Raw genomic sequence first — 24013 nt, forward strand, 5'->3', positions numbered from 1 at the left:
GCGCGTGGCTCTTTTAGCTATCAGGATACATTCAAAGTGCGCTTCATGCTTCTTGCACATAGCGTCCATTTATTCACGCTACTTACAACTTACCTGTTACCAAATGTTCGTCTAAAATTGTGAGCTATATATTTGTGACTATTACAGCGCCATCTATCACGAAGCGAAAAAGTGGTTCAACTAAACCATTCATATTTCCTTACGTACTAGATGAATATGTAATAAAAATGGGGGTTCCTATTTAAAAATGGCCCTGGGCACTATGGGACTTAACATCGGAGGTCATCAGTCCTCTAGAACTTAGAACTACTTAAACCTAACTAACATCACACACATCCATTCCCGAGGCAGGATTCGAACCTGCGACCGCAGCGGTCGCTCGGTTCCAGACTGAACCACTCCGGCGGGCTGGTTCCTATTTAAAAAAACCGCAGTTGACATCCGTTTGACCTATGGCAGCGCCATGTAACGGGCCAACCACAGCGCCATCTGGTTTCCCCCTTCAAGATAGACAAGTTTCGTTCTTTGTAGTTTTTTTGGTTTGACGCTTATTTCGTAAGATATTTGGCCCGGTCACGATCAATGGACCACCCTATATATAGTTGTGATATGGACACAAGATTCAAGAACTAGTATATTGCTGTTAACCACAGAACCTCGATTGGACATCATTCAAGTTAACTCCTCAGTGAGTTCCTGTAATAAAGTGTATTTTAACCCCGTGTGCATTTTGTGTTGTAGTGAGAGGAAACCGGCCACCCACTTACCATACCATCTCATCCAGCCAGAAACCACAAAACATTACAAGAGGGCCACAACAACTGATGCTGAGTTTGGTCAACAAGTTTCGTTTGCTTTTCATATGTTCTAGGTTGCCGCAGGGGAGCTGTCGTTACAGTGATTCAATTTGTTCTTGTTGTTGCATGTATTACAGTAGGGGACCTGCAGACCAAATCTATTTGTCTTTTCAGAGCTGCTGCACACTGATTATGTATTTGCCTTTTCATATTTTGCTGTAATTTCTTAGCGTTAGAATGGCTACCCCACCCCCTCCACCCCTGCCACTGCGCCTCAGCCTCAGACTCAGACTGCTCCTGCTGTGGAACTACACTACTGGCCATTGCAATTGCTACACCAAGAAGAAATGCAGATGATAAACGGGTATTCATTGGACAACTATTTTATACTAGAACTGACATGTGATTACATGTTCACGCGATTTGGGTGCATAGATCCTGATAAATCAGTACCCAGAACAACCACCTCTGACCATAATAACGGCCTTGATACGCCTGGGCATTGAGTCAAACAGAGCTTGGATGGCGTGTACGGGTACAGCTGCCCATGCAGCTTCAACACGATACCACAGTTCATCAAGAGTAGTGACTGGCGTATTGTGACGAGCTAGTTGCTCGGCCACCATTGACCAGACGTTTTCAGTTGGTGAGAGATCTGGAGAATGTGCTGGCCAGGGCAGCAGTCGAACATTTTCTGTATCAAGAAAGGCGCGTGCAGGACCTGCAACATGCGGTCGTGCATTATCCTGCTGAAATGTAGGGCTTCGCAGGGATCGAATGAAGGGTACAGCCACGGGTCGTAACACATCTGAAATGTAACGTCCACTGTTTAAAGTGCCGTCAATGCGAACAAGAGGTGACCGAGACGTGTAACCAATGGCAACCCATACCATCACGCCAGGTGATACGCCAGTATGGCGATGACGAATACACGCTTCCAAAGTGCGTTCACCGAGATGTCGCCAAACACGGATGCGAACATCACGATGCTGTAAACAGAACCTGGATTCATCCGAAAAAAAGTTTTGCGATTCGTGCACCCAGGTTCGTCGTTGAGTACACCATCGCAGGCGCTCCTGTCTGTGATGCAGCGTCAAGGGTAACCGCAGCCATGGTCTCCGAGTTGATAGTGCGTGGGGGCTTAATTAAATAAATTGAAAATATTTTTATTTTTTAGTATGTCCGATTACGTAAGTCTCGTAACCGGTTGGCCCTGACTAGTATTATTACGCTATCTGACTGCAACAAACAATGTAAGAAAATTTTCGTAAACACAGTTAATTAATTAAGTCCCCAGCAACTAAAAAACCTACAAAATCCAAGCACAAATGTAACTGTTCTGTATGTGGGAGTGTGACTCAACGTATGCATCTGGCACGGTTCTTTTCCAACAAGACAAGAATTTTTAAATACCAACTATACAGACGTGACAAAAGAAAATTAGAAAACTATAATTACGCAAGAAAACCAGAATTCCACTCTAATCCAAGAACACAAGCCAGATGCTTTGTTGACTGAACCTGTAGTGACACATTATTTCAGATAGACAATTAATAAAAAAAAAACATTATAAATTTTACCTTCATATATATTGACGAAATGCACTCATTACAATAACATCTGCTATCTCTCCCATCAAATAACTGCATAAAACAAGGAGCAACACTCTTTACTACCACATCTCACTCCGACTTCACGACAATCACGAGCTCTTAACACACACTGTGCTCTCTACTAGCACTGACTGCCACGAACTCTCAACAACCACTGACTTCTACAATCTCATAACAAGCACTGTGGAGGCGGCTTAATAGTACTCTTTGGCGCACTCTCTGGCGCAGTGGCACAGTGTAGCCACCTTTCATATGCCCCTCCTCCACAGGCCAGAATTTGATGGTATTTTTGCCAGCATTGGTGGTGAAAATACCACCAAATTCGTCCACAAAAATACAGACAAAAATAAAAGATAATATTAATACCTAAACATCACATAATTAGTTAAAAATTTTGGCTTTGCACTGACCTTTCACTAACCTAATGTATGAAATACAGTAAGCAATACAACTTCTTTTCATACATGTGACTTTACATAATAGTTTACAATATACAAAAAATCAGTTTATGCAAATGTTCACATAAAATGCCTTCAATGATTAGTTTATACAAAAAAAGAACACCAACAGGTAACATCTTTTCAGTAGAAGCAGTTCATCAGTTGCACCCAGTAAAGTTTAGCAGGTACACCCAGCAACAAGTCACATTAGTTCAGTAGAAGCAGTTCATCAGTGGCACCCAGCAATATTGAGCAGGTGCAGACACCAACAAGTGACATCATTTCAGTAGAAGCAGTCCATCAGTTGCACCCAGCAATGTTGAGCAGGTGCAGACACCAACAAGTGACCATCATTTCAGTAGAAGCAGTCCATCAGTTGCACTCAGTAAGGTTTAGCAGGTACACCCAGCAACAAGTCACATTAGTTCAGTAGAAGCAGTTCATCAGTGGCACCCAGCAATGTTGAGTTGGTGCAGACAGCAACAAGTGACTTCATTTCAGTAAAAGCAGTTCACCAGTTGCACCCAGCAATGTTGAGAGCAGGTGCAGACACCAACAAGTAATACCATTTCAGTAAAAACAGTCCATCTGTGGCACCCAGCAATGTTGAGTAGGTGCAGACAGCAAAAAGTAACATCATTTCAGTAGAAACAGTTCTAACAGTGGCACTCAGTAAAGTTCAAGAGGTACACACAGCAACAAGTCACATTAGTTCAGTAGAAGCAGTCCATCAGAGGCACCCAGCAATGTTGAGTAGGTGCAGACACCAACAAGTGACATCATTTCAGTAGAAGCAGTCCATCAGAGGCACCCAGCAATGTTGAGTAGGTGCAGACAGCAACAAGTGACTTCATTTCAGTAAAAACAGTTCATCAGTTGCACCCAGCAATGTTGAGCAGGTGCAAACAGCAACAAGTGACTTCATTTCAGTAGAAACAGTTCATCAGTTGCACCCAGCAATGTTGAGTGCAGGTGCAGACACCAACAAGTACACCATTTCAGTAGGAGTAGTCCATCAGTTGCACCCAGCAATGTTGAGCAGGTGCAGACAGCAACAAGTGACATTATTTCAGTAGAAACAGTTCATCAGTTGCACCCAGCAATGTTGAGTGCAGGTGCAGACACCAACAAGTAATACCATTTCAGTAAAAACAGTCCATCTGTGGCACCCAGCAATGTTGAGTAGGTGCAGACAGCAAAAAGTAACATCATTTCAGTAGAAACAGTTCTAACAGTGGCACTCAGTAAAGTTCAAGAGGTACACACAGCAACAAGTCACATTAGTTCAGTAGAAGCAGTCCATCAGAGGCACCCAGCAATGTTGAGTAGGTGCAGACACCAACAAGTGACATCATTTCAGTAGAAACAGTTCATCAGTTGCACCCAGCAATGTTGAGAGCAGGTGCAGACACCGACAAGTGACATCATTTCATTAGAAACAGTTCCATCTGTGGCACCCAGTAAAGTTGCAGAGGTACACACAGCAACAAGTCACATTAGTTCAGTAGAAGCAATCAATCAGTTGCACCCAGCAATGTTGAGTTGGTGCAGACAGCAAAAGGTCACATCTCTCAGCAGAAGCAGTTCGATAAAATTCACTAGCACTGATCACACTGTTCATCAGCAGAAATTAAACACGACCAAATGTCACACATCATGTTGAAAAAGTGCAGGTAACAGTTCAGAATATTTATCTTCGCTAATCAGACAGTTCAGGCATGAACAATAGTTTGAATACACATACAAATGCTTTTACAATGCTCTTACACTAAACATACAAATTCTAATAAACACACAAATGATATCAGATAATTATCCTATTAACTATTACAAATACACAAATACCAGTAAACCTATAATATTTATGGGTGTCAGTGCAAGCCACTACAAACAAATAAAATAATATTTAGGAGATAGGTGGGTAGGATTAGTAAAGGAAAACACACAAAACACACTCATTCATCTTTCATTCACATTAAGTACTACTGTGTAACTGAATAGTGTTAATTGTGTAAATGAAATTCTGTCTAAATCTGATGTTCATCATGTGTATCAAGTAGTACTGGCAGCAATGTATAATAGTCAATAATAGTTAGTCAACGTCATAGTCATCATGTCAAGACCAATGTTTGCCAAGCCAGATTAAAATGTACTGTTGCTGAACAACTGTCAGTGAGCCAAGATATGCAATTACTTCCTCTCTCCAAAAAAAAGTATATACTGCTTATTGATTTAACAAAGTGTGTATAGACAATCTTCCTTCTATTTTAGTGTTCTAGTCTGCTATCTTCATCCTCCTTGTTCCATAAGACCAACAAAAAAAAAAAAATATGCTCCTCACTTACTTTACCTCTTATACACCAAAACTCCAATAATCATCAGCTTCACACAATCTCAATAATACCTCTTCAATACGTCTTATCATCAATATCATTTACCTTACCTCTTGTCCACAAAAACTCCAATAATCAACAACTTAATATACTCTCAATACCTCAATAATACGTCGCTACATATAAACCTCAGCACCAATATCATTTCACTTCCATAACAACTCTTTCCTCTAGTCAGTCTCCTTGAACAAGTACAGATAAAATCCTAATGCAAACCTCATCATCTCATACAATCCGAAGACACATTGTCAACACACAACCTCTGTGTAATCCATCTGACCCAAATTTTCTACTCATTATCAATTATAAGATACATTTTGGTTCCTTGTCCATCATTAAATAAAAGAAATGCATACCTGACCTCTAACAGACTTAGTTCGAATAACTCTCAGTAATTAAGTACGATTACGGAGTGTGAATGATCATAATATTTCACAGTATGTACACCACTTCAAGAATTATAGCAGAAGCAAACATGTGGAGTATTTTTTGTGTCAAGTGTCACTTCCTATTTCAATTGCTCACGAAAAATGCAGTGTAATAACTGTTAATGGTCTAAACCTAGTATTGGTATGTCATGTCGTTAGCTTCCTTCCTATTAGCATAAAGTTATACAGCTTCCATAAAACCTCAGCTCATGTGACTTCAATGACTTTCTTGTACTAATGTCGTTCGTCGAATGATAGCAGTTAATTTTCTTATCTTAAAAATATGGCACTGAGCGTAAGCAAAACAAGCAATAGCGAGTAAATATACCAGTGGAGAACAGAATGTCAATAAGTGGATGCAGCACAATTCCTACAACGAGGCTCTGCCAAGCGAAAAATCTATAATTAATGCTCACGAAAAATGCAGTGTAATAACTGTCAATGGTCTAAACCTAGTTTTGGTCTGTCATGTCGTTAGCCTCCTTCCTATTAGCATAAATTATACAGCTTCCATAAAACCTCAGCTCATGTGACTTCTATGACTTTCTTGTACTAATGTCGTTCGTCGAATTATAGCAGTTCATTTTCTTATCTTAAAAATATAAGGCACTGAGCGTAAGCAAAACATGCAATAGCGCGTAAATATACCAGTAGAGAACAGAATGTCAACCAGTGGCTGCAGCACAATTCCTACAACGAGGCTCTGCCAAGCGAACAATCTATAATTAATACAGTAGTGTGACCTAAACTCTATGTTTATACACTGTACATCAGCATTGCTATACACCAAATTAAAGAGCAGTTATGGCAACAAAACAGAAATGTGTAAATATGTAATCCATACAAAAAGCAGCAAACATATATCTTACGTAATAAACAAGTCATTAGCATCATATCAGCCTAAGCAAATAAATGTTCATATGTTATCTTAATAAGTAAACATGAAGGCGCAAGCAGATAAATGACAAAGTACAACATACATACATAATCACAGTCAGCATAATTAATCAGATAACAATTATAATTTAAATAAATAAGCACAGCAGGCACATAATAGAAAAATATGACATCAGTGAAAAAGCATAGCAGCCAAGCGATGCATAATATACACAAGTTACAACCCAGTTCATTAATCAATAATTGTCAAAATCAGTAAATGTATACAAGCATGTCGCTTCACAAGTAAATTCATAGAACATGAAATTAGCACAAAGTATGAATCACGTAATCGCGAGCAGCAAATTACGTCTAAAGTACGTACCTAAGTGGAAAGAGGTTACCTGTAAAATGAACTCAATTAATAGTTACCTTTTTTTTTTAGTTTATTACTTTCTTCTTCGAAATTACATTCTTCCTGAAATTTTCTCGATAGCAAGTCGTCTTAACGTCGGACACGCACAGAATTTACCTGAAGGTCTTAAATATTTTATACAACCGTATCCTGCAAAATACTGAATGTTAATAACACAATTCAACAAGTCCTTATAGCTTTATACTGAATTTAGTCGGAGAAATTAGACTGTGTATTTGTTTACGGCTGTCAGTGCATTCGCACTGAGCGCTCGATCAGCTGTGGGCGCGTGACGTAGGAAGCTATTGTTCGCGGTCAGCGACTGCCTCGTGCGGCGCGCAGACTTGACTGTTGCTTTGAGTATGTGCCGCCGCCAAAACACAGCGCGGTATCCTTGTACTCTCCGCATGTTTACATGTAGCTGTTAGTTTCTCACAAGTATGTCATTCTACAAAAATTTTTCAAAAGTATATCGCTCCACAAAAATTTTGGAAACTACGAACCTCACGTTTTGTGGTAGGAACAGCATAATTACGAATAGCGTCTATTTTTTCTGGATCAGGAAGAATACCTTCTATAGAAATAATGTGACCGAGAAATTTCACCTGTGAACGATCAAATTCAGATTTTTCCAAGTTCACTGTCATGCCAACTCGCGCAAAAATACGTAATAATGAATCCAAAATTTTGTTATGCTCACTCCAAGAACGTTTAGCAATAAGAAAGTCGTCAACATACGAAGTAATATTATCACGAAGATAAACAGGTAACGTTTCGTTTAAACTATGAATGAGTGCTGCTGAAGGTACAGTAACTCCACATGGTAATTTACAAAGTCACTTTTGGGTAAAACAGTCATATCCGGTTATTGTTTATCTACTGTCTAGATAGATTGATAGTCGAAGAGTTGGTTTGACAGATGCAAAGAATAGTAAAAGAGTAGGCAGCGGTACAGAAAACTAAAAGAGAAATAGCACCACTACAGCTCGGGGCCCTATGCTCGCTACGGCACATATTCACTTAGAGTAGTGAATCCCCTGAGGACATTAATAGCTGCACATAATTTCAAGTTTGTGACTTTGTGGCCAATTTGGTGGAAGTGCGTACATAAATTGATCTAGCCATGAACATGGATGTATGTCGTTCTTCGAATTGCGAAGTATCTTAATCTTCCGAACAGTTAAGAAGTGTTTATAATCAAAGTTTTCGCCTCGTGGCGACAAAGACCTACCGCGTCTGTCCCGGTCCGAATGTCGATTATTGTAAAGTTGGCGCGCCTGGCGCTCTCTTGTTGCATCCCGTAAATGAAACAAATTATTTTCTTCAAACCCTTCTGCTAAACTAAGACTTGTCAATTTATCTGAGATGTCCTCAACTCTTTCCGATAAGTCACCTAATTGTCCTTTCTCTTTATTTACGTCTTCTGTAAATGTCTCGACTCGGGTTTCAGTATTGTCACATTTGGTAGTTAACTGTTCACACTGTTGCGTTAAGTTATTTATTCTGTCATTCGGTACGGATTCCTCGATTCTCTCAAGTATTTCTTCCTTATCGTGTGCACATTGTAAATTTAACTCTGAAAATTTCTGTACTATCACGCGATCTTTTTCTTCCTGTTCTCTGTCCTGTTCCTCTTGTCTGATTTCTGTTGAAATTAAGCTATTATTGTGAGCCTTCAAAATCGGTTGTACTTCTTCTCTAATTTCTTTATTTGATTCGTCTTTCATGTATTTGAAACATGTCCCTGTTCGTGAGCCTAACTGTGTTTCCATTGTTCCCATATCAGTTTCTAATTCAGATCGTAACTGTGATCCCACTGTTCCCATCCGTGTTTCCATTGTTCCCATCTGTGTTTTAATTGTTCCCATCTGTGTTATCATTGCTTCCATTCGTGTTACCATTGTTCCCATTTGTGATCCCTGTAAGTCTAACCGTGTTTCCATACGTGCTCCCACATTTAATATAGCACTCATCAACTGCTCCATAGTAACCGGTTCGCAATTCTTTTCGCGCCTAACATTTCCCGCAAAACCAGTTTCCTTCGTCATAGCTGTAAGGCTGTCTGTGTTCGATACTACTTCAGAATCTTCTATCGTTGATCTCGTATTCTGTGAATTTTCTGATTGAGAAAAATTTTGAAATGGTTCCGGACTATTTTCCCGACTTATTACATTGTTTTCAACTCCATTATTCATCATTTTCGCTTTTTTTCATTGATCGCGTAATCATTTACAAAATATACAAAAGATTCGTCACTGTACTAAAATCACACACAATGACTCCTTATCTCGAACAATACTATTCACACGAGATGTTTCCTTCAAACACGATTAACGAACAATTGAAATAATTGCACAAAATTGTCAAACGCGTATATAAGGCAGTAAAAATTAAATTTTGAAAAATACCATTAAAAGAATGCCAATTACCAAATCTACACACTCAATACAGACTACAATCACTAAACTCAAAATTACTACAACAATACTACAGTCTACAATTTTCACAATCAGAAAAATTCCAAGGGACGATCCGAAGCAGCGGTCGCCACGTGCGTGGGGGCTTAATTAAATAAATTGAAAATATTTTTATTTTTTAGTATGTCCGATTACGTAAGTCTCGTAACCGGTTGGCCCTGACTAGTATTATTACGCTATCTGACTGCAACAAACAATGTAAGAAAATTTTCGTAAACACAGTTAATTAATTAAGTCCCCAGCAACTAAAAAACCTACAAAATCCAAGCACAAATGTAACTGTTCTGTATGTGGGAGTGTGACTCAACGTATGCATCTGGCACGGTTCTTTTCCAACAAGACAAGAATTTTTAAATACCAACTATACAGACGTGACAAAAGAAAATTAGAAAACTATAATTACGCAAGAAAACCAGAATTCCACTCTAATCCAAGAACACAAGCCAGATGCTTTGTTGACTGAACCTGTAGTGACACATTATTTCAGATAGACAATTAATAAAAAAAAAACATTATAAATTTTACCTTCATATATATTGACGAAATGCACTCATTACAATAACATCTGCTATCTCTCCCATCAAATAACTGCATAAAACAAGGAGCAACACTCTTTACTACCACATCTCACTCCGACTTCACGACAATCACGAGCTCTTAACACACACTGTGCTCTCTACTAGCACTGACTGCCACGAACTCTCAACAACCACTGACTTCTACAATCTCATAACAAGCACTGTGGAGGCGGCTTAATAGTACTCTTTGGCGCACTCTCTGGCGCAGTGGCACAGTGTAGCCACCTTTCAATAGTCGTGCTGCTGCAAACGTCGTCGAACTTGTAACGTCTACGCTCGGGCGTACGTTAACTCTTTAAAGCCTGTACTATGGTAAGTTGACGGGCTTCACCTTATAAGAAAGGGTTTTAGTAAATATGTTGACCGCGTGTAACTGAATGGAGGCAAAATCAGACTTACACCCACTCAGTAACTACAATGATACGTCAAGCAAGTCTAAAGTGCAACTACACGTTAGGACGGGCAAGAAACATACACAGCAGATGCTACCAATTGTTAATAATACGGTCGCCAGCCTGATTAGGCATTAAGTGAGTTTTTTCCTTGTACAAGTGGATGTACGTACAAGCATAACAACACGTAGTAATACTGCATTATATGGTAAATTTTAGAACCAGAAAAATCTACTGAACTAATATTTTCTCTTTCTGTACTAATTTGGACAAGCTATAAATAGACAACATTACACTATAATGATTACTACAAACTGCGTTTTGTCTATTGATCCGACTGAAATCGGGCATAGGTTACCCTAGAAATAGCACTTTTGAAACCCACATACAATGTCAATTTTAAGAAGGGTAAAACACCGATAAATTTAGTTTTTATATTGACTTTAACTTTGCTGGTCAAATCAGTTCAGTACACTTCAGAATTTAAATGAATAGAAAAGAAAAGGGGGGTGGGGGGGGGGGGACTCTGAAACTGTAATTGTCACTGTATTGAAATTGTTTGACTATTGAACTCATCAAGCACTCAAGGTTTCCAATATATGAATTACTACTCTTTTTGTCTTATTTCTTGCTTATTTAACTACCATTATTTTTGTCTCAAATTAATTATACTTCATTACTAAACCAATTACAACATTATCTTCCAACTTTGTCAGACCTATGTTCTTTACTTGTATATTCATTAACAATAAAGATCCTTAAACATCATTCTAGCATAGATAGGTCTGCAGGTAATTCTTATTAACATAAACTTTAAATCTTCATTTCGGGACACTCGGATTGCACAACATGTGGAAAGGACCCTGTCTAGGTTAGTGATGAGGATAATTAAATGATAGAACAATTCTGGTAAAAGTTAAGTTGTTATTGAACAGTCAGGAACAAAATTAACACTGGTCCACACGAATACAGTACTAAATGTTTCAACCTGTTCGTGTCGATGCGGTGGTTGGCGGGCGGCGAGATGGCGAGGCGCAGAGCACACATACAATCACAGCTATGGCTCTTGATGTATCGGCACTTTGCTTCTTCTTAGCGTCGCAATCCTTTTCCATTTAGTGCCTATGGAATATAGCCAAGCTGTATAGTCGTCGGAAACAGCACACCCGAGGCTCAATGAAATCACGTTTTCCAGGAGAGCCTCCTCGATCCAGAGCGTGTTTCTCAGACCGATGCCCAACTCCGACTACTACTACTGCTGAGCCCGTTATGCCGTGCAGTGCCCGTGTGTATTTTCCCGCGCTCGCCTGCCTCCACCTTTTACCGCTCCCCTACAGACAGGGTATTCACCAAAGGTTTTGCATTCCACATATCCTAATACATTGCCTACGTATGGACCAGGAGCATAATTACAACTTTAAACATGTTACAATAGATTCAACATGGGTTACACTTCAATTCTGTTATAGCATTGCTTGAAATTTGACATAAATATTAATATTCACATCGAAAGTTGCTTACAGTTTCTTTAACATAATGACACGAAAAGAAAAAGAAATGAAATCAAAACATTGCTTACACTAATTTATCGAAAATCAGAAGAAAAAATTATTATATGTACAGTTGTTGTTACAAACTGTTCGAGCAGATGGTTGTTGTCTTGCAAACGTCCGCATCAAGGATCGAGACGTGGCTGCACGATCCGTTACAGCCATGCGGATAGGATGCCTGTCATCTCGACTGCTAGTGATACGAGGCCGTTGGGATCCAGCACGGCGTTCCGTATTACCTTCCTGAACCCACCGATTCCATATGCTGCTAACAGACATTGGATCTCGACCAACGCGAACAGCAATGTAGCGATACGATAAACCGCAATGCAATAGGCTACAATCCGACCTTCATCAAATTCGGAAACGTGATGGTACGCATTTCTCCTCCTTGCAGGAGGCAGCACAACAACTTTTCACCAGGCAACGCCGATCAACTGGCGTTTGTGTATAAGAAATCTGTTGGAAACTTTCCTCATGTCAGCACGTTGTAGGTGTCGCCACCGGCGCCAATCTTGTGTGAATGCTCTGAAAAGCTAATCATTTGAATATCACAGCATCTTTTCCTGTCTGTTAAATTTCGCGTCTGTAGCACGTCATCTTCGTGGTGTAGCAATTTTAATGGCCAGTAGTGTATATCAGATTTTTCAGCTTCAGAACCAGCAAATCGCCACATTGCTGTCTACTGTAGCGCACTTGCTTGCCGCACAAGCTGCGTCGGCTACCGAACCGACCCACCAACCGATCCAACAAGCGACAACAAACAATATTCCACCGTTTCGGCACTTTGATGATAATGGAGAGGAATGGCTCGAATATCTCACCCAGTTCCAGGCCAATTGTCAAGTCCATCGAATTCAAGGTATTGCGAAATCTCATTATTTCCTACCCATCGCGGGACCCCTGTGTTTCGCTTAGTTGAGAAACTCTTCCCTACGTCGTCTCCCGACGTACTCTCCAATGATGAAGTAGTAGGTGCATTAAATGAATATTACGAACGGCAGATTGAGGTCGCGGCAGCCAGATTTCAGTTCTTTCGTCTTAAGAAAAAGCCGGAACAGACGTACCGTCAGTGGTATGCCGATTTACAGGGCTTCACTAGGAAATGTAAATTCAAGTGAAGTTGTGGCAACTTTTATGGTGACACGATGATCCGTGATGCGATCACATACAATGTCTCTGATAGCAGAGTTAGTGAACAGATTCTCGAGTACTCAGATCCTTTGCTCCATCAAGTGTTGCAAATATAAGAACAATTCTATTCCGGCGCCACAGCCGCGGATAAATTTGATCAGGTCCCGATCTGTTGGGGCGAGTCGGCTCCTGCCCGCGACAGCCTAACTCAGTCGCCATAACGAGCGCGCACACAGACGCGCAGACAGCCTAGTAAACAAGTAGCCAGGCCAGTAAATCTTGTGAAGTCTTGCCGCCGCTGTTTTGCTCGCCGTAAGCTGCAAGAATGCCCGTCGCGCAACGCGACATGTTACTCATGTGGAAAGAAAGGCCATGCCCAGGCAATTTGCTTGCAAGGACAAGAGAACGCCAATTCTGCCCGCTCTTTCAACAACAGGTCTCACGCACATTCTGTGAATGCCAGTGTTTTCAAAACCGACTACAGGTTCTTGCAGTGATTCAAGTAAGGCTGTGCCCTCATCTCGCCCCAGTGCAGTGCGATGTCATTCCAACAAACTATTTGTAACACTACAAATTGCTGGCCGTCGTGTTGACTTCCAATTGGACACAGGTGCTTCTGTAACTTTGCTTAATCGTGCCACGTACGAACAGTTAGGCTCACCACGCCTGTAGAAATCTAGCACGCGCTGCTTAAAACGGACAGGAAGTTCCAGTGCTTGGACAGTATAGTTTGCCTGCCACTTACAAATCTCACACTAGGACAGTGAAATTTCAAAAGGTTCAAATGGCTCTGAGCACTGTGGAACTTAACTTCTGATGTCATCAGTCCCATAGAACTTAGAACTATTAAACCTAACTAACCTAAGGACATCACACACAACCATGCCCGAGGCAGGATTCGAAACTGCGACCGTAGCGGTCGCGCCGTTCCAGATTGTAGCGCCTAGAACGGCTCGGCCACTCCGGCCGGCCAGTGAAATTTACTGTGTTACAATCAAGAGACAGCGAAAATATTTTGGCTTAGATTCGTTTGGCTTGTTTGGCCTTACCATCCAAGACTATGGTACCGGGTGATCAAAAAGTCAGTGTGAATTTGAAAACTGAATAAATCACGGAATAATGTAGATAGAGAGGTACAAAGTGACACACATGCTTGGAATGACATGGGGTTTTATTAGAACCAAAACATACAAAAGTTCACAAAATGTCCGACAGATGGCGCTTCATCTGATCAGAAAAGCAATAGTTAGCATAACAAAGTAAGACAAAGCAAAGATGATGTCTTTACAGGAAATGCTCAATATGCCCACCATCATTCCTCAACAATTGCTGTAGTCGAGGAATAATGCTGTGAACAGCACTGTAAAGCATGTCCGAAGTTATGGTGAGGCATTGGCGTCGAATGTTGTCTTTCAGCATCCCTAGAGATGTTGGTCGATCACGATACACTTGCGACTTCAAGTGACCCCAAAGCCAATAATCGCACGGACTGAGGTCTGAGGACCTGGGAGGCCAAGCATGACGAAAGTGGCAGCTGAGCACACGATATTAAACGACGCGCGCAAGAGATCTTTCACGCATCTAGCAATTTTTTTTTGGTTCTAATAAAACCCCATGTCATTCCAAGCATGTGTGTCAATTTTTACCTTTCTATCTACATTATTCCGTGGTTTATTAAGTTTTCAAATTTATACTGACTTTTTGATCACCCGGTACTTTCAGTGACTGATTTTAATCCAAAAGACTGTGTAGCTAGTTTGCTTAAGGAATTTCCTGAACTCGTTTCTGATGGAAGAACGAATAATTTAGTGGCGCACATCACTCTGAAAGACACTGCATAGCCTAGGTTTTTCCGGGCCCGGCCTGTTCCCTTTGCTTTATGAGTCAAAGTAGTCAGTGAATTAAAAGAATTGCAAGACAGTGGTGTGATCGCTCCAATACAAGCTAGTCAGTGGGCAAGTCCATTAGTTTTGATGCCCAAGCCTTCTGGTCGCATTTGCATTTGTATTGGCTTCAAAACTACAAACTACAGTCAATTCACAGACAATAATTGCCACTTATCCATTGCCTCGCCTTGAGGAACTTATGGACAGGCTTCGCGCAGGCCGTTACTTTTGTAAGACAGATTTGCGTGATGCTTATTTGCAAGTACCACTAGACGAAGAATCACAGAAAGCGTTTGTTGTTAATACACACTTAGGCCTGTTCAAGTATTTGCGTTTGTCCTTCGGCAATGCCTCCGCACCCGCCGTTTTTCAACGTTACTTGGAACAGCTGAATGCTCAAGTGCCGTTCTATTCGAACTACCGTGACGATATTGTCGTCTCAGGTCCTATGCCAGAGGAACACATTGCCAATTTGCGTCAGATGTAGGACTTAAGTGTCGTCTCTAAAGTGTATCTTTGTTCAGGCAATACTACTTTATTTAGGTCATGCGATAAAGTCAGTGTGTGCATCCTCTCCAATCTCATTTGCTTGCAATCCGTGACCTGCCTGTTCCTCGCAATGTATCCGAACTGCAGTCAGTGCCAAGCAAGTTTATATACTACATTCGTTTCATTCGGAACGCTTCACAGCTCGTGGCTCCATTGCATCGCTTGCGTCGGCAAAATGTGTCTTTCGTGTGGACCAAAGAGTGTCATGACGCATTTCAGAAACTCAAAAATGCTTTGCACAGTTTAGTACATTTTGATCCTGCCAATCCAGTGATTTTGAAAGTAAACGCTTCCTCTTACTGAATCGGCGCTGTGATTTTGCACAGAATTGGCGCACAAGACAGACCTATTGCTTTTGCCTCGAAGTTGTTAACTCCAACTCAGTGCAACAATCCACAACTTGAAAAAGAAGCTCTTGCTACTGTGTATGGTGTGACAAAATTTCATCACTATCCGTTTGGTCCCAAGTTCTATTTAGTGACATATCACAAACGCTTGCAGTCCTTGTTTCATCCGTCAATGCTGGTTCCTACACGTACTGCTCAAAAGTTGCATCTTTGGACTTTGCTTTTATCCCAGTATCAGCACGAAATTGTGTACGGACCTACGGTAAAGCATGGCAACGCTGACGCCCATTCTCGCTTTCTGATCGGCCCCGACTCTGATTGTGATTCCTCTGTTGCATCATGTCGCCAGATGGATATGCAGGACTCTGAATTGCTGCAATCTTTTCCATTGAATTACAGGAAAATTGCTCAGGCCACGGAAGCGGATCCTGATATGTAGATTTTGTTGCACTACATTCCCACATCTTGGCCTCGCTCATTGAACATTATTAAGAACTCACCAGTGCGCCGATACTTCGCTCGTCGGAATAATCTTTCAGTACAACAAGGTGTGATCTTAGTACAATCTGACAGTAGACAATCGCGTGTGCTCATTCCCACAGTGTTGCAAAAGGATGTGTTACAACTGGTTCATCAAGGATATTGGGGAATTCTTCGCACTAAACGGTTAGTGCGCTGGCACTGTACTTGGCATGGCATGGACTCCCACATTGAATAGATGACATCACAGTGTCGCGCATGCGCGGACAACCAATCGGCTCCACAACTTGGCCTACGACTCAATCGCCATGGCAAAGAGGGCACTTAAACTTTGCAGGACGATTTTGGAACACTCGTTGGCTCATGGTGGTAGGCTATTTTATTAAGTTCCCATCTGCCGTGCCTATGGTTCAAATGGCTCTGAGCACTATGGGACTTAACATCGATGGTCATCAGTCCCCTAGAACTTAGAACTACTTAAACCTAACTAACCTAAGGACAGCACACAACACCCAGCCATCACGAGGCAGAGAAAATCCCTGACCCCGCCGGGAATCGAACCCGGGAACCCGGGCGTTGGAAGCGAGAACGCTACCGCACGACCACGATATGCGCCGTGCCTATGAACTCTATAATGTCATGTATCACCATTCAAGTGTTGTCCTCAATTCTTTTGCACATCAACGATTGCCTGAAGTCGTTGTTAACGACAACCTATGTCAGTTCACGTCCCATGACTTTGAACAGTTTTGTGAAGGAAATGGCATTCGTCATCTAACAAGTGCTCTGTTTCACCCCCAGTCCAATGGAGAAGCAGAACGCTTCGTACGCACGTTTAAATAACAGATGGTAAGCTTCGCACCAGCCACACACGGGAACAGGCACCGCAACTCTCTCGCCTCCTATCCCTCCCAGCCAGGCGGCGGACCATCACCGGTGGAACGTCTGCATGGCCGCCGCAATGGTCCGCAAGTATCGCTTTGCACTGCGCGATCTTGTTCTTTACAGGGTTTTTAGCCGACGTCAGCGCTGGAAGCGAGGCGAGGTCCAGAACCCCGTTGGCACAGGTGTGTGTGTAATTGCAGGTTCCGATGGTTTGCAACTCCGTCAGCAGAATCAAATTCACATTTGTCATTTGCCTCGTGATTGTGCTGCGGTTCTTCCGCCAGACTGGCAGCCTCACGGGACCACGCGGACTTCGCAGCCGCCCGCTGGATCCGCCACGGCACCCCAAGACGAGCCAACGGACGTCGCGACCTCGCCTCCGCCGTCGCCGCTCTCAGACCCGACGGCCCTGGACCCGCCATCACCGTCGCTGTCATCGCCCCGGGAAACGCCCTCAGAACTGGACGTGCATCCTGAGCAGTGTTGTTTAGTCATTGTACAATATGTGATCAAAAGTATCCGGACATCCCCAAAAACATACGTTTTTCGTATTAGCTGCATTGTGCTGCCACCTACTGCCAGGTACTCCATATCAGTGACGCCAGTAGTCATTAGACATCATGAGAGAGCTAAATGGGGCGCTCCGCGGAACTCACGAACGTGGTCAGGTGTTTGGGTGTCACTTGCGTTATACGTCTGTGCGCGAGGTTTCCACACTCCCTGAGTCTACTGTTTACGATGTGATGGTGAAGAGGAAACTTGAAGGGACACGTACAGCACAAAAGCGTACAGGCCGTCCTCGTCTGTTGACTGACAGAGACCGCCGGCAGTTGAAGAACGTCGTAATGTGTAATAGGCAGACATCTATCCAGACCATTACACAGCAATTCCAAACTGCATCGGGATCCATTGCAAGTACTTGACAGTTAGGCGGGAGGTGAGAAAACTTGCATTTCATGGTCGAGCGGCTGCTCATAAGTAAATGCCAAACGACGCCTCGCTTGGTGTAAGGAGAGTAAACATTGGACGATTGAACAATGGAAAAACGTTGTGTGGAGTGACGAACCACGGTACACAACCTGGCGGTCCGATGGCAGGGTATGGATATGGCGAATGCCCGGTGACCATCACCTGCCAGCATGTGTAGTGCCAGCAGTAAAATTCGGAGGTGGTGTTTTTCATGGAGGGGGCTCGCACCCCTTGTTGTTTTGCATGGCACCATCAAAACACAGGCCTACATTGGTGTTTTAAGCACCTTCTTACTTACGACTGTTGAGGAGCAATTCGGGGATGGCGATTGCATATTTCAACACGATCGAGCACATGTTCATAATGCACGGTCTGTGGCGGAGTGGTTACACGACAATAACATAGCTACGATAGGTTGGCCTGCACAGAGTCCTGACCTGAATCCAGTAAAACACCTTTGGGATGTTTTGAAACGCCGACTTCGTGCCAGGCCTCAGCGACCGACATCGATACCTCAGTGTAGCGCTTCGTGAAGAACGGGCTGCCATTCCCGAAGAAACCTTCCAGTACGTGACTGAACGTATGCCAGAGTGGAAGCTGTCATCAAGGTTAAGGGTGGGCCAACACCATACTGAATTCCAGCATTACCGATGGAGGGCGCCACGAGCTTTTAAATCATTTTCAGCCAGATATCCGGATACTTTTGATCACATAGTGCATAAAGTTGTGATAGAGACGTGGACAAGATTCAAGAATTAGTACATTGCCGTTAACCACAGAACTTCAGATTGCACTTCATTGAAGTTAAGTACCCAATTGGTTCCTATAATAAAATGTTTTTTAACCACGTGTGAATTTTGTGTTGTAGTGAGAGGAAACCGACCACGCACCTATCATATAACTCCCTCCTCATCGTACCAGAAACCACAAAACATTACAGGAGGGCACATCCACAACAGACTGTCTATTATTTAGTAAGTTTCAAATATATGCGTATGTCTTCCATTGGTTAATACATTTCGTAACACAGTTGTAAATACCATACTCCAAACGAGTAGCGTATGCTAATGGATTAGCGAAATGAGCGAAATACAAGTTTTTTGTGACTTCAGAAATCGTAGCAGAGAAAGTCGGCCTAAGTACCCACAAGCAAACTGAATGCGCTACGTGTCACTTACGGTTACGCATCCGAGGTTATATACTGACAGATCTTGTCAACACCATATCGACAACACAGCTGCATATGCTGTCATCTCTGAGATGTTATTGTTTTAATTTATTTTACAACGCAAGGGGATATCAGAATAAGACATCATTGACTTGGCCAACACACTACTGGATGAACAGTTCAACGACTTAGCCTGCACAGAGAACTCGAAGTAGGCCGCACTGATCAGATTGCAACGTCAATGCCACTCATGAGTTCTGGCAGAAAGAGTCAAAGTAGTTATCTGAGTGAGTCAATCTGGGGCATTATTACCATGGAGATCCACATACCACGAGACAGATTTCACGAGAATTAGATTACATGTCCCACATACTGGTGCTAGTAATGATATCATGAAGTGGAAATGCCTGAGCAAAACTCCAACCATTTGCCCTCCAGTACGAACAACCTAGAGGAAACTGATTCTTAAATAAAGTTCAAGATTATATAGAGAAATTTACACAGCAAGATGCTATCATCCAATTTGAAGTAATGTGGTGCTTGATCGTCAACGAAACTATAGCGAGCAAAATTACACAACGTTAACCTCAACACCAGTTTCAAATGCGAAGCGTGTGGCTCCATTCACACTTAAAACCTCAACACCAGTTGCAAATGAGAAGCGTGTGGCTCCACTCACACTTCAACTCAAGGGGCACTGCAGAACAGCGGCTGAGATGTGGTCTTATGTCTCAAGGATACTAGCAATCGTAGATCGCACAACCCTAAATTGCGGTGGCGTAATGGAAATAAGGTCATAGAAGCTGCAATGTTCACCATTCGAATACAATGTGTATGATGAGACACACGACTACTCATGGAAGTATATAGGACAATGGATGACACGCTAGACCACAGAGTACTCGTAAAGGGATATGTATGTACACGCCAAATCCAACCACCGTCTAGCACAGAAGGACTCAGTCATGAGTTCTCTGCCTATCTGCGTGCAGCACCTAAATCACGCTCACAGTATAACACCTGAGCTTAAAAGGCTGCGAACGACGTACTTTGCCAATAGTTACGACCCCAAATCGATCCACAAAGCCATGGCAAGAAATCGACGAACTGCGGCCGGCATCTCGTTTACCTTATATGAAGAATGTTACGTAATAGAATTGGTAAATACCTTCCACAGATTGGTGTTCAATCCGTCTTCTACAGCAGCCGCAAGATGCAGGATGCGCTGGGCTCCATGAAGACCAAGGTAGTTGTTTTGCATACAGTAGGTCTGTGGGAGGTGGAGTGTGGAGAAATGTACAACGGCGTGCCAGTAGCATGAGGGAGCGTGATCTGAGAGCTAAATTCGTGTGCAGCACAAGACAGCAGTGGTCGAACAGCAGAAAAATTGCAGCAAGAAAATAAAATTTAACGGTTCCTGCATACTTGCCAAGCAGCCAGAGACGGTGAAATTCAATACAAGATAAGCCACCGAAATATTAAAACACACTAAGAACATGAACAGAAAGGATGGGCTTGCGCCATCCTGGCTGTCATCTACCGAAACTCAAAAAGCCGCACCAACAACACGAGAGTTACCGCCACGTGGCCTACATCTAGCCTGAGGAAAACAGAGGTCGCATCACATTCGCCGATGGCTGTCAGTCAAGGCACACACTTCAAGAAGCAACAGACAGCAGCAGATCCCACTCCGCCCACCACAGGAACATATTAGAATAAAGTCTCACTTTCCCTCCACCACAGGGAAGATTGTTTTAAAAATTGTGGCTTAATACCGCGCTCAGTAGAGCATTTATGACATAAGTGACTCTCGACTGGAAAATACACCAGTAGAACAAGAAGGAGGCCACTGTAACCGTGCCCGAAACATTGGTTTCATCAGTGATATTTTTTCATTTTAAAATATGCTGCGATACCCAGAAGTTCAAGGGTTCTGCAGCAAACCGAAGTTAGGGATATTAGTTGGGTTGTTTTTTGGGGAGGAGGAGACCAAACAGCGAGATCATCGGATTCATCGGATTAGGGAAGGACGGGGAAGGAAGTCGACCGTGCCCTTTCAAAGGAACCATCCCGGCATTTGCCTGAGCGATTTAGGAAACTCACGGAAAACCTAAATCAGGATGGCCGGAAGCGGGATTGAACCGTCGTCCTCCCGAATGCGAGTCCAGTGTGCTAACCACTGCGCCACCTCGCTCCGTTACCCAGAAGTCTTTCATACTAACTGACTCTGGGTGCGAACACGGTTATATATCTGAATGTTGAATTTTTGTTGTAATTCACTATACCCTAAAATTTTTAAAGCTGCTAATAACAAATTTCGGCTGATGTTAACGTTGGAAAAGGACCTGAACGTGAACTCGATTAGTGCCACTTAGAAACCATCACACCGGACGTATCCACCAATGTGAGTGGCGACAATAGCGCTCTCGAGCAGTATTTATCAGCCACATTTGATGCAGCAATTACACAGATTTTGTTTCCAAAAGAGAACATACGCGAGCAGATGTTTTTCACTCATTAACAGTTTTCGAAAAAGTACCGAGAAAATCTCGAAGAGCATCATGTAGGTATCATCGGACTAAAAGGCATTTAACATGTTGACAAGAATCATTCATACTGTAACTGGACAAGCCAATTAATTTTCGAATAATAGTGAGGGGATAAAATTTATGTTCGACAGGGAATCGAATGTAGATGGTCAATCTGCAGAAAAAAGTCCTCTTTCAATTACACTACACACACACACATATACACACACACACACACACACACACACACACACACACACACACACACACACAAATACTCATACTGCCGGCCGGTGTGGCCAAGCGGTTCTAGGCGCTTCAGTCTGGAACCGCGCGACCGCTACGGTCGCAGGTTCGAATTCTGCCTCGGGCATGGATGTGTGTGATGTCCTTAGGTTAGTTAGGTTTAAGTAGTTCTAAGTTCTAGGGGACTGATGACCTCAGACGTTAAATTCCATAGTGCTCAGTGCCATTTGAACCATTTGAATACTCATACTCTGTGTACAAGGATAGTCATAAAGTTATAATTACGATCTCGAAAATATAAAATCACGTAATTAATTTTTAGTTGTTTGCGCACATGCCTCCAGTAGCGTTTCACGTTGAAATCTCCGAACCACAATACCGCCAGCAGCTGTGGCCGAGCGGTTCTAGGCGCTTCAGTCTGGAACCGCGCTGCTGCTGCGGTCGCAGGTTCGAATCCTGCCTCGGGCATAGAGGTGTGTGATGTCTATAGGTTAGTTAGGTTTAAGTAGTTCTAAGTCTAGGGTACTGATGATCTCAGATGTTAAATCCCATAGTGTTCGAGACTTTTTTTTTTTTTTTGAGCCACAATACCGTAGCACATCGACAGAAGAACTAAAACAAAATGGCACAACCCACTAATGATGAAGTGGAGACGGGCGGCGCTACAGAAATTGCGAGACCTTGGTTGCTTAGTTACGATCTCAAGCAAAAAGTGCTGTAAGTTTCCCAAAATTTGAGATATCGTAAAATACACTTTTTAGTGGTAATTTCATTTGCCATGCTTATTTAGATGGACTGTGGTAAGCAAAAAAGAAGCAGTCTGGTTTTATCTTTACCACAGCTCTAAACATGAGCCAGTGTAACAAGTGTTCCCTTCTTCCAAACATTCCCCAAGCTACATGGAACCGGATGTGCTTTCCAAATAGTTACCAGAACCTAAAACGTTTTGTAGATGATCCAGTTATTTGTAATGAAGTATAAGGTGTATTCAAAAAGAAAAGAGCAGGTGGTTGCAAAATGAAAACCACTGAAGGAATCGTCATCCCATTACCTATGGAAGAAGGTGCGGTCCCTGTAAGAGCTCTGAGGTCTCAAACCCGCCGCTAGAGGGACACGGGCGGACACCCACGTGACGACAAAGCGAGCACGTGCACATGTCGACCGTTCACTGCTCTCAGTAGTGCTGAAAACGAAGAACTGGAGGCTTCAAAAGAAGAACAGATGAGTGTAATGCGTTTCCAGTTGGCGGAAGGAGGCGGGGAACGGAAATTCATCAATGAATGGCACAAGTGTACGAGGAGCACTGCATGTCTATTGCAAGGGCCAAGACGTGGTATAAGCGATTCAAGGAAGGGCGCTGTGGTTGGCTGATGGCGCACGATCTGGAACGCCACATCGCATTACCGGTACCATTAACGAGTAGGTGGTTGCCCTCATTACTGAAGACCGGAAAGTTACGTTGGTAGCCATTGCCCTAGAGGTCTGACCGTACGTCGGAATTGCAAATGCAGTGCTCTCCGTACATTCGTTTCTTTAGGAATGCCCCTCAAAGTAACTGGACAAAATCCTTATATATCAAGTCAGAGTTTGATAAGATTTCAAATTGAAGCAAAGAATGCCAACTTGTTTTATATGCACAGACATGTAAAATGCGCCTCACACCTTCTATAACTACAATATCAAGGAGTCAATACTAGAACCAATCAGTTTATGAAGATACGTGGTTCAAAATGGCTCTGAGCGCGATGGGACTTAACATCTGAGGTCATCAGTACCCTAGAACTTAGAACTACTTAAACCTAACACACATGCATACCCGAGGCAGGATTAGACTGCGACCGTACAAGATACGTGGGTGTAAC

The sequence above is a fragment of the Schistocerca piceifrons genome, chromosome 7 (genome assembly GCF_021461385.2).
Source record: "Schistocerca piceifrons isolate TAMUIC-IGC-003096 chromosome 7, iqSchPice1.1, whole genome shotgun sequence".
Taxonomy (NCBI): domain Eukaryota; kingdom Metazoa; phylum Arthropoda; class Insecta; order Orthoptera; family Acrididae; genus Schistocerca; species Schistocerca piceifrons.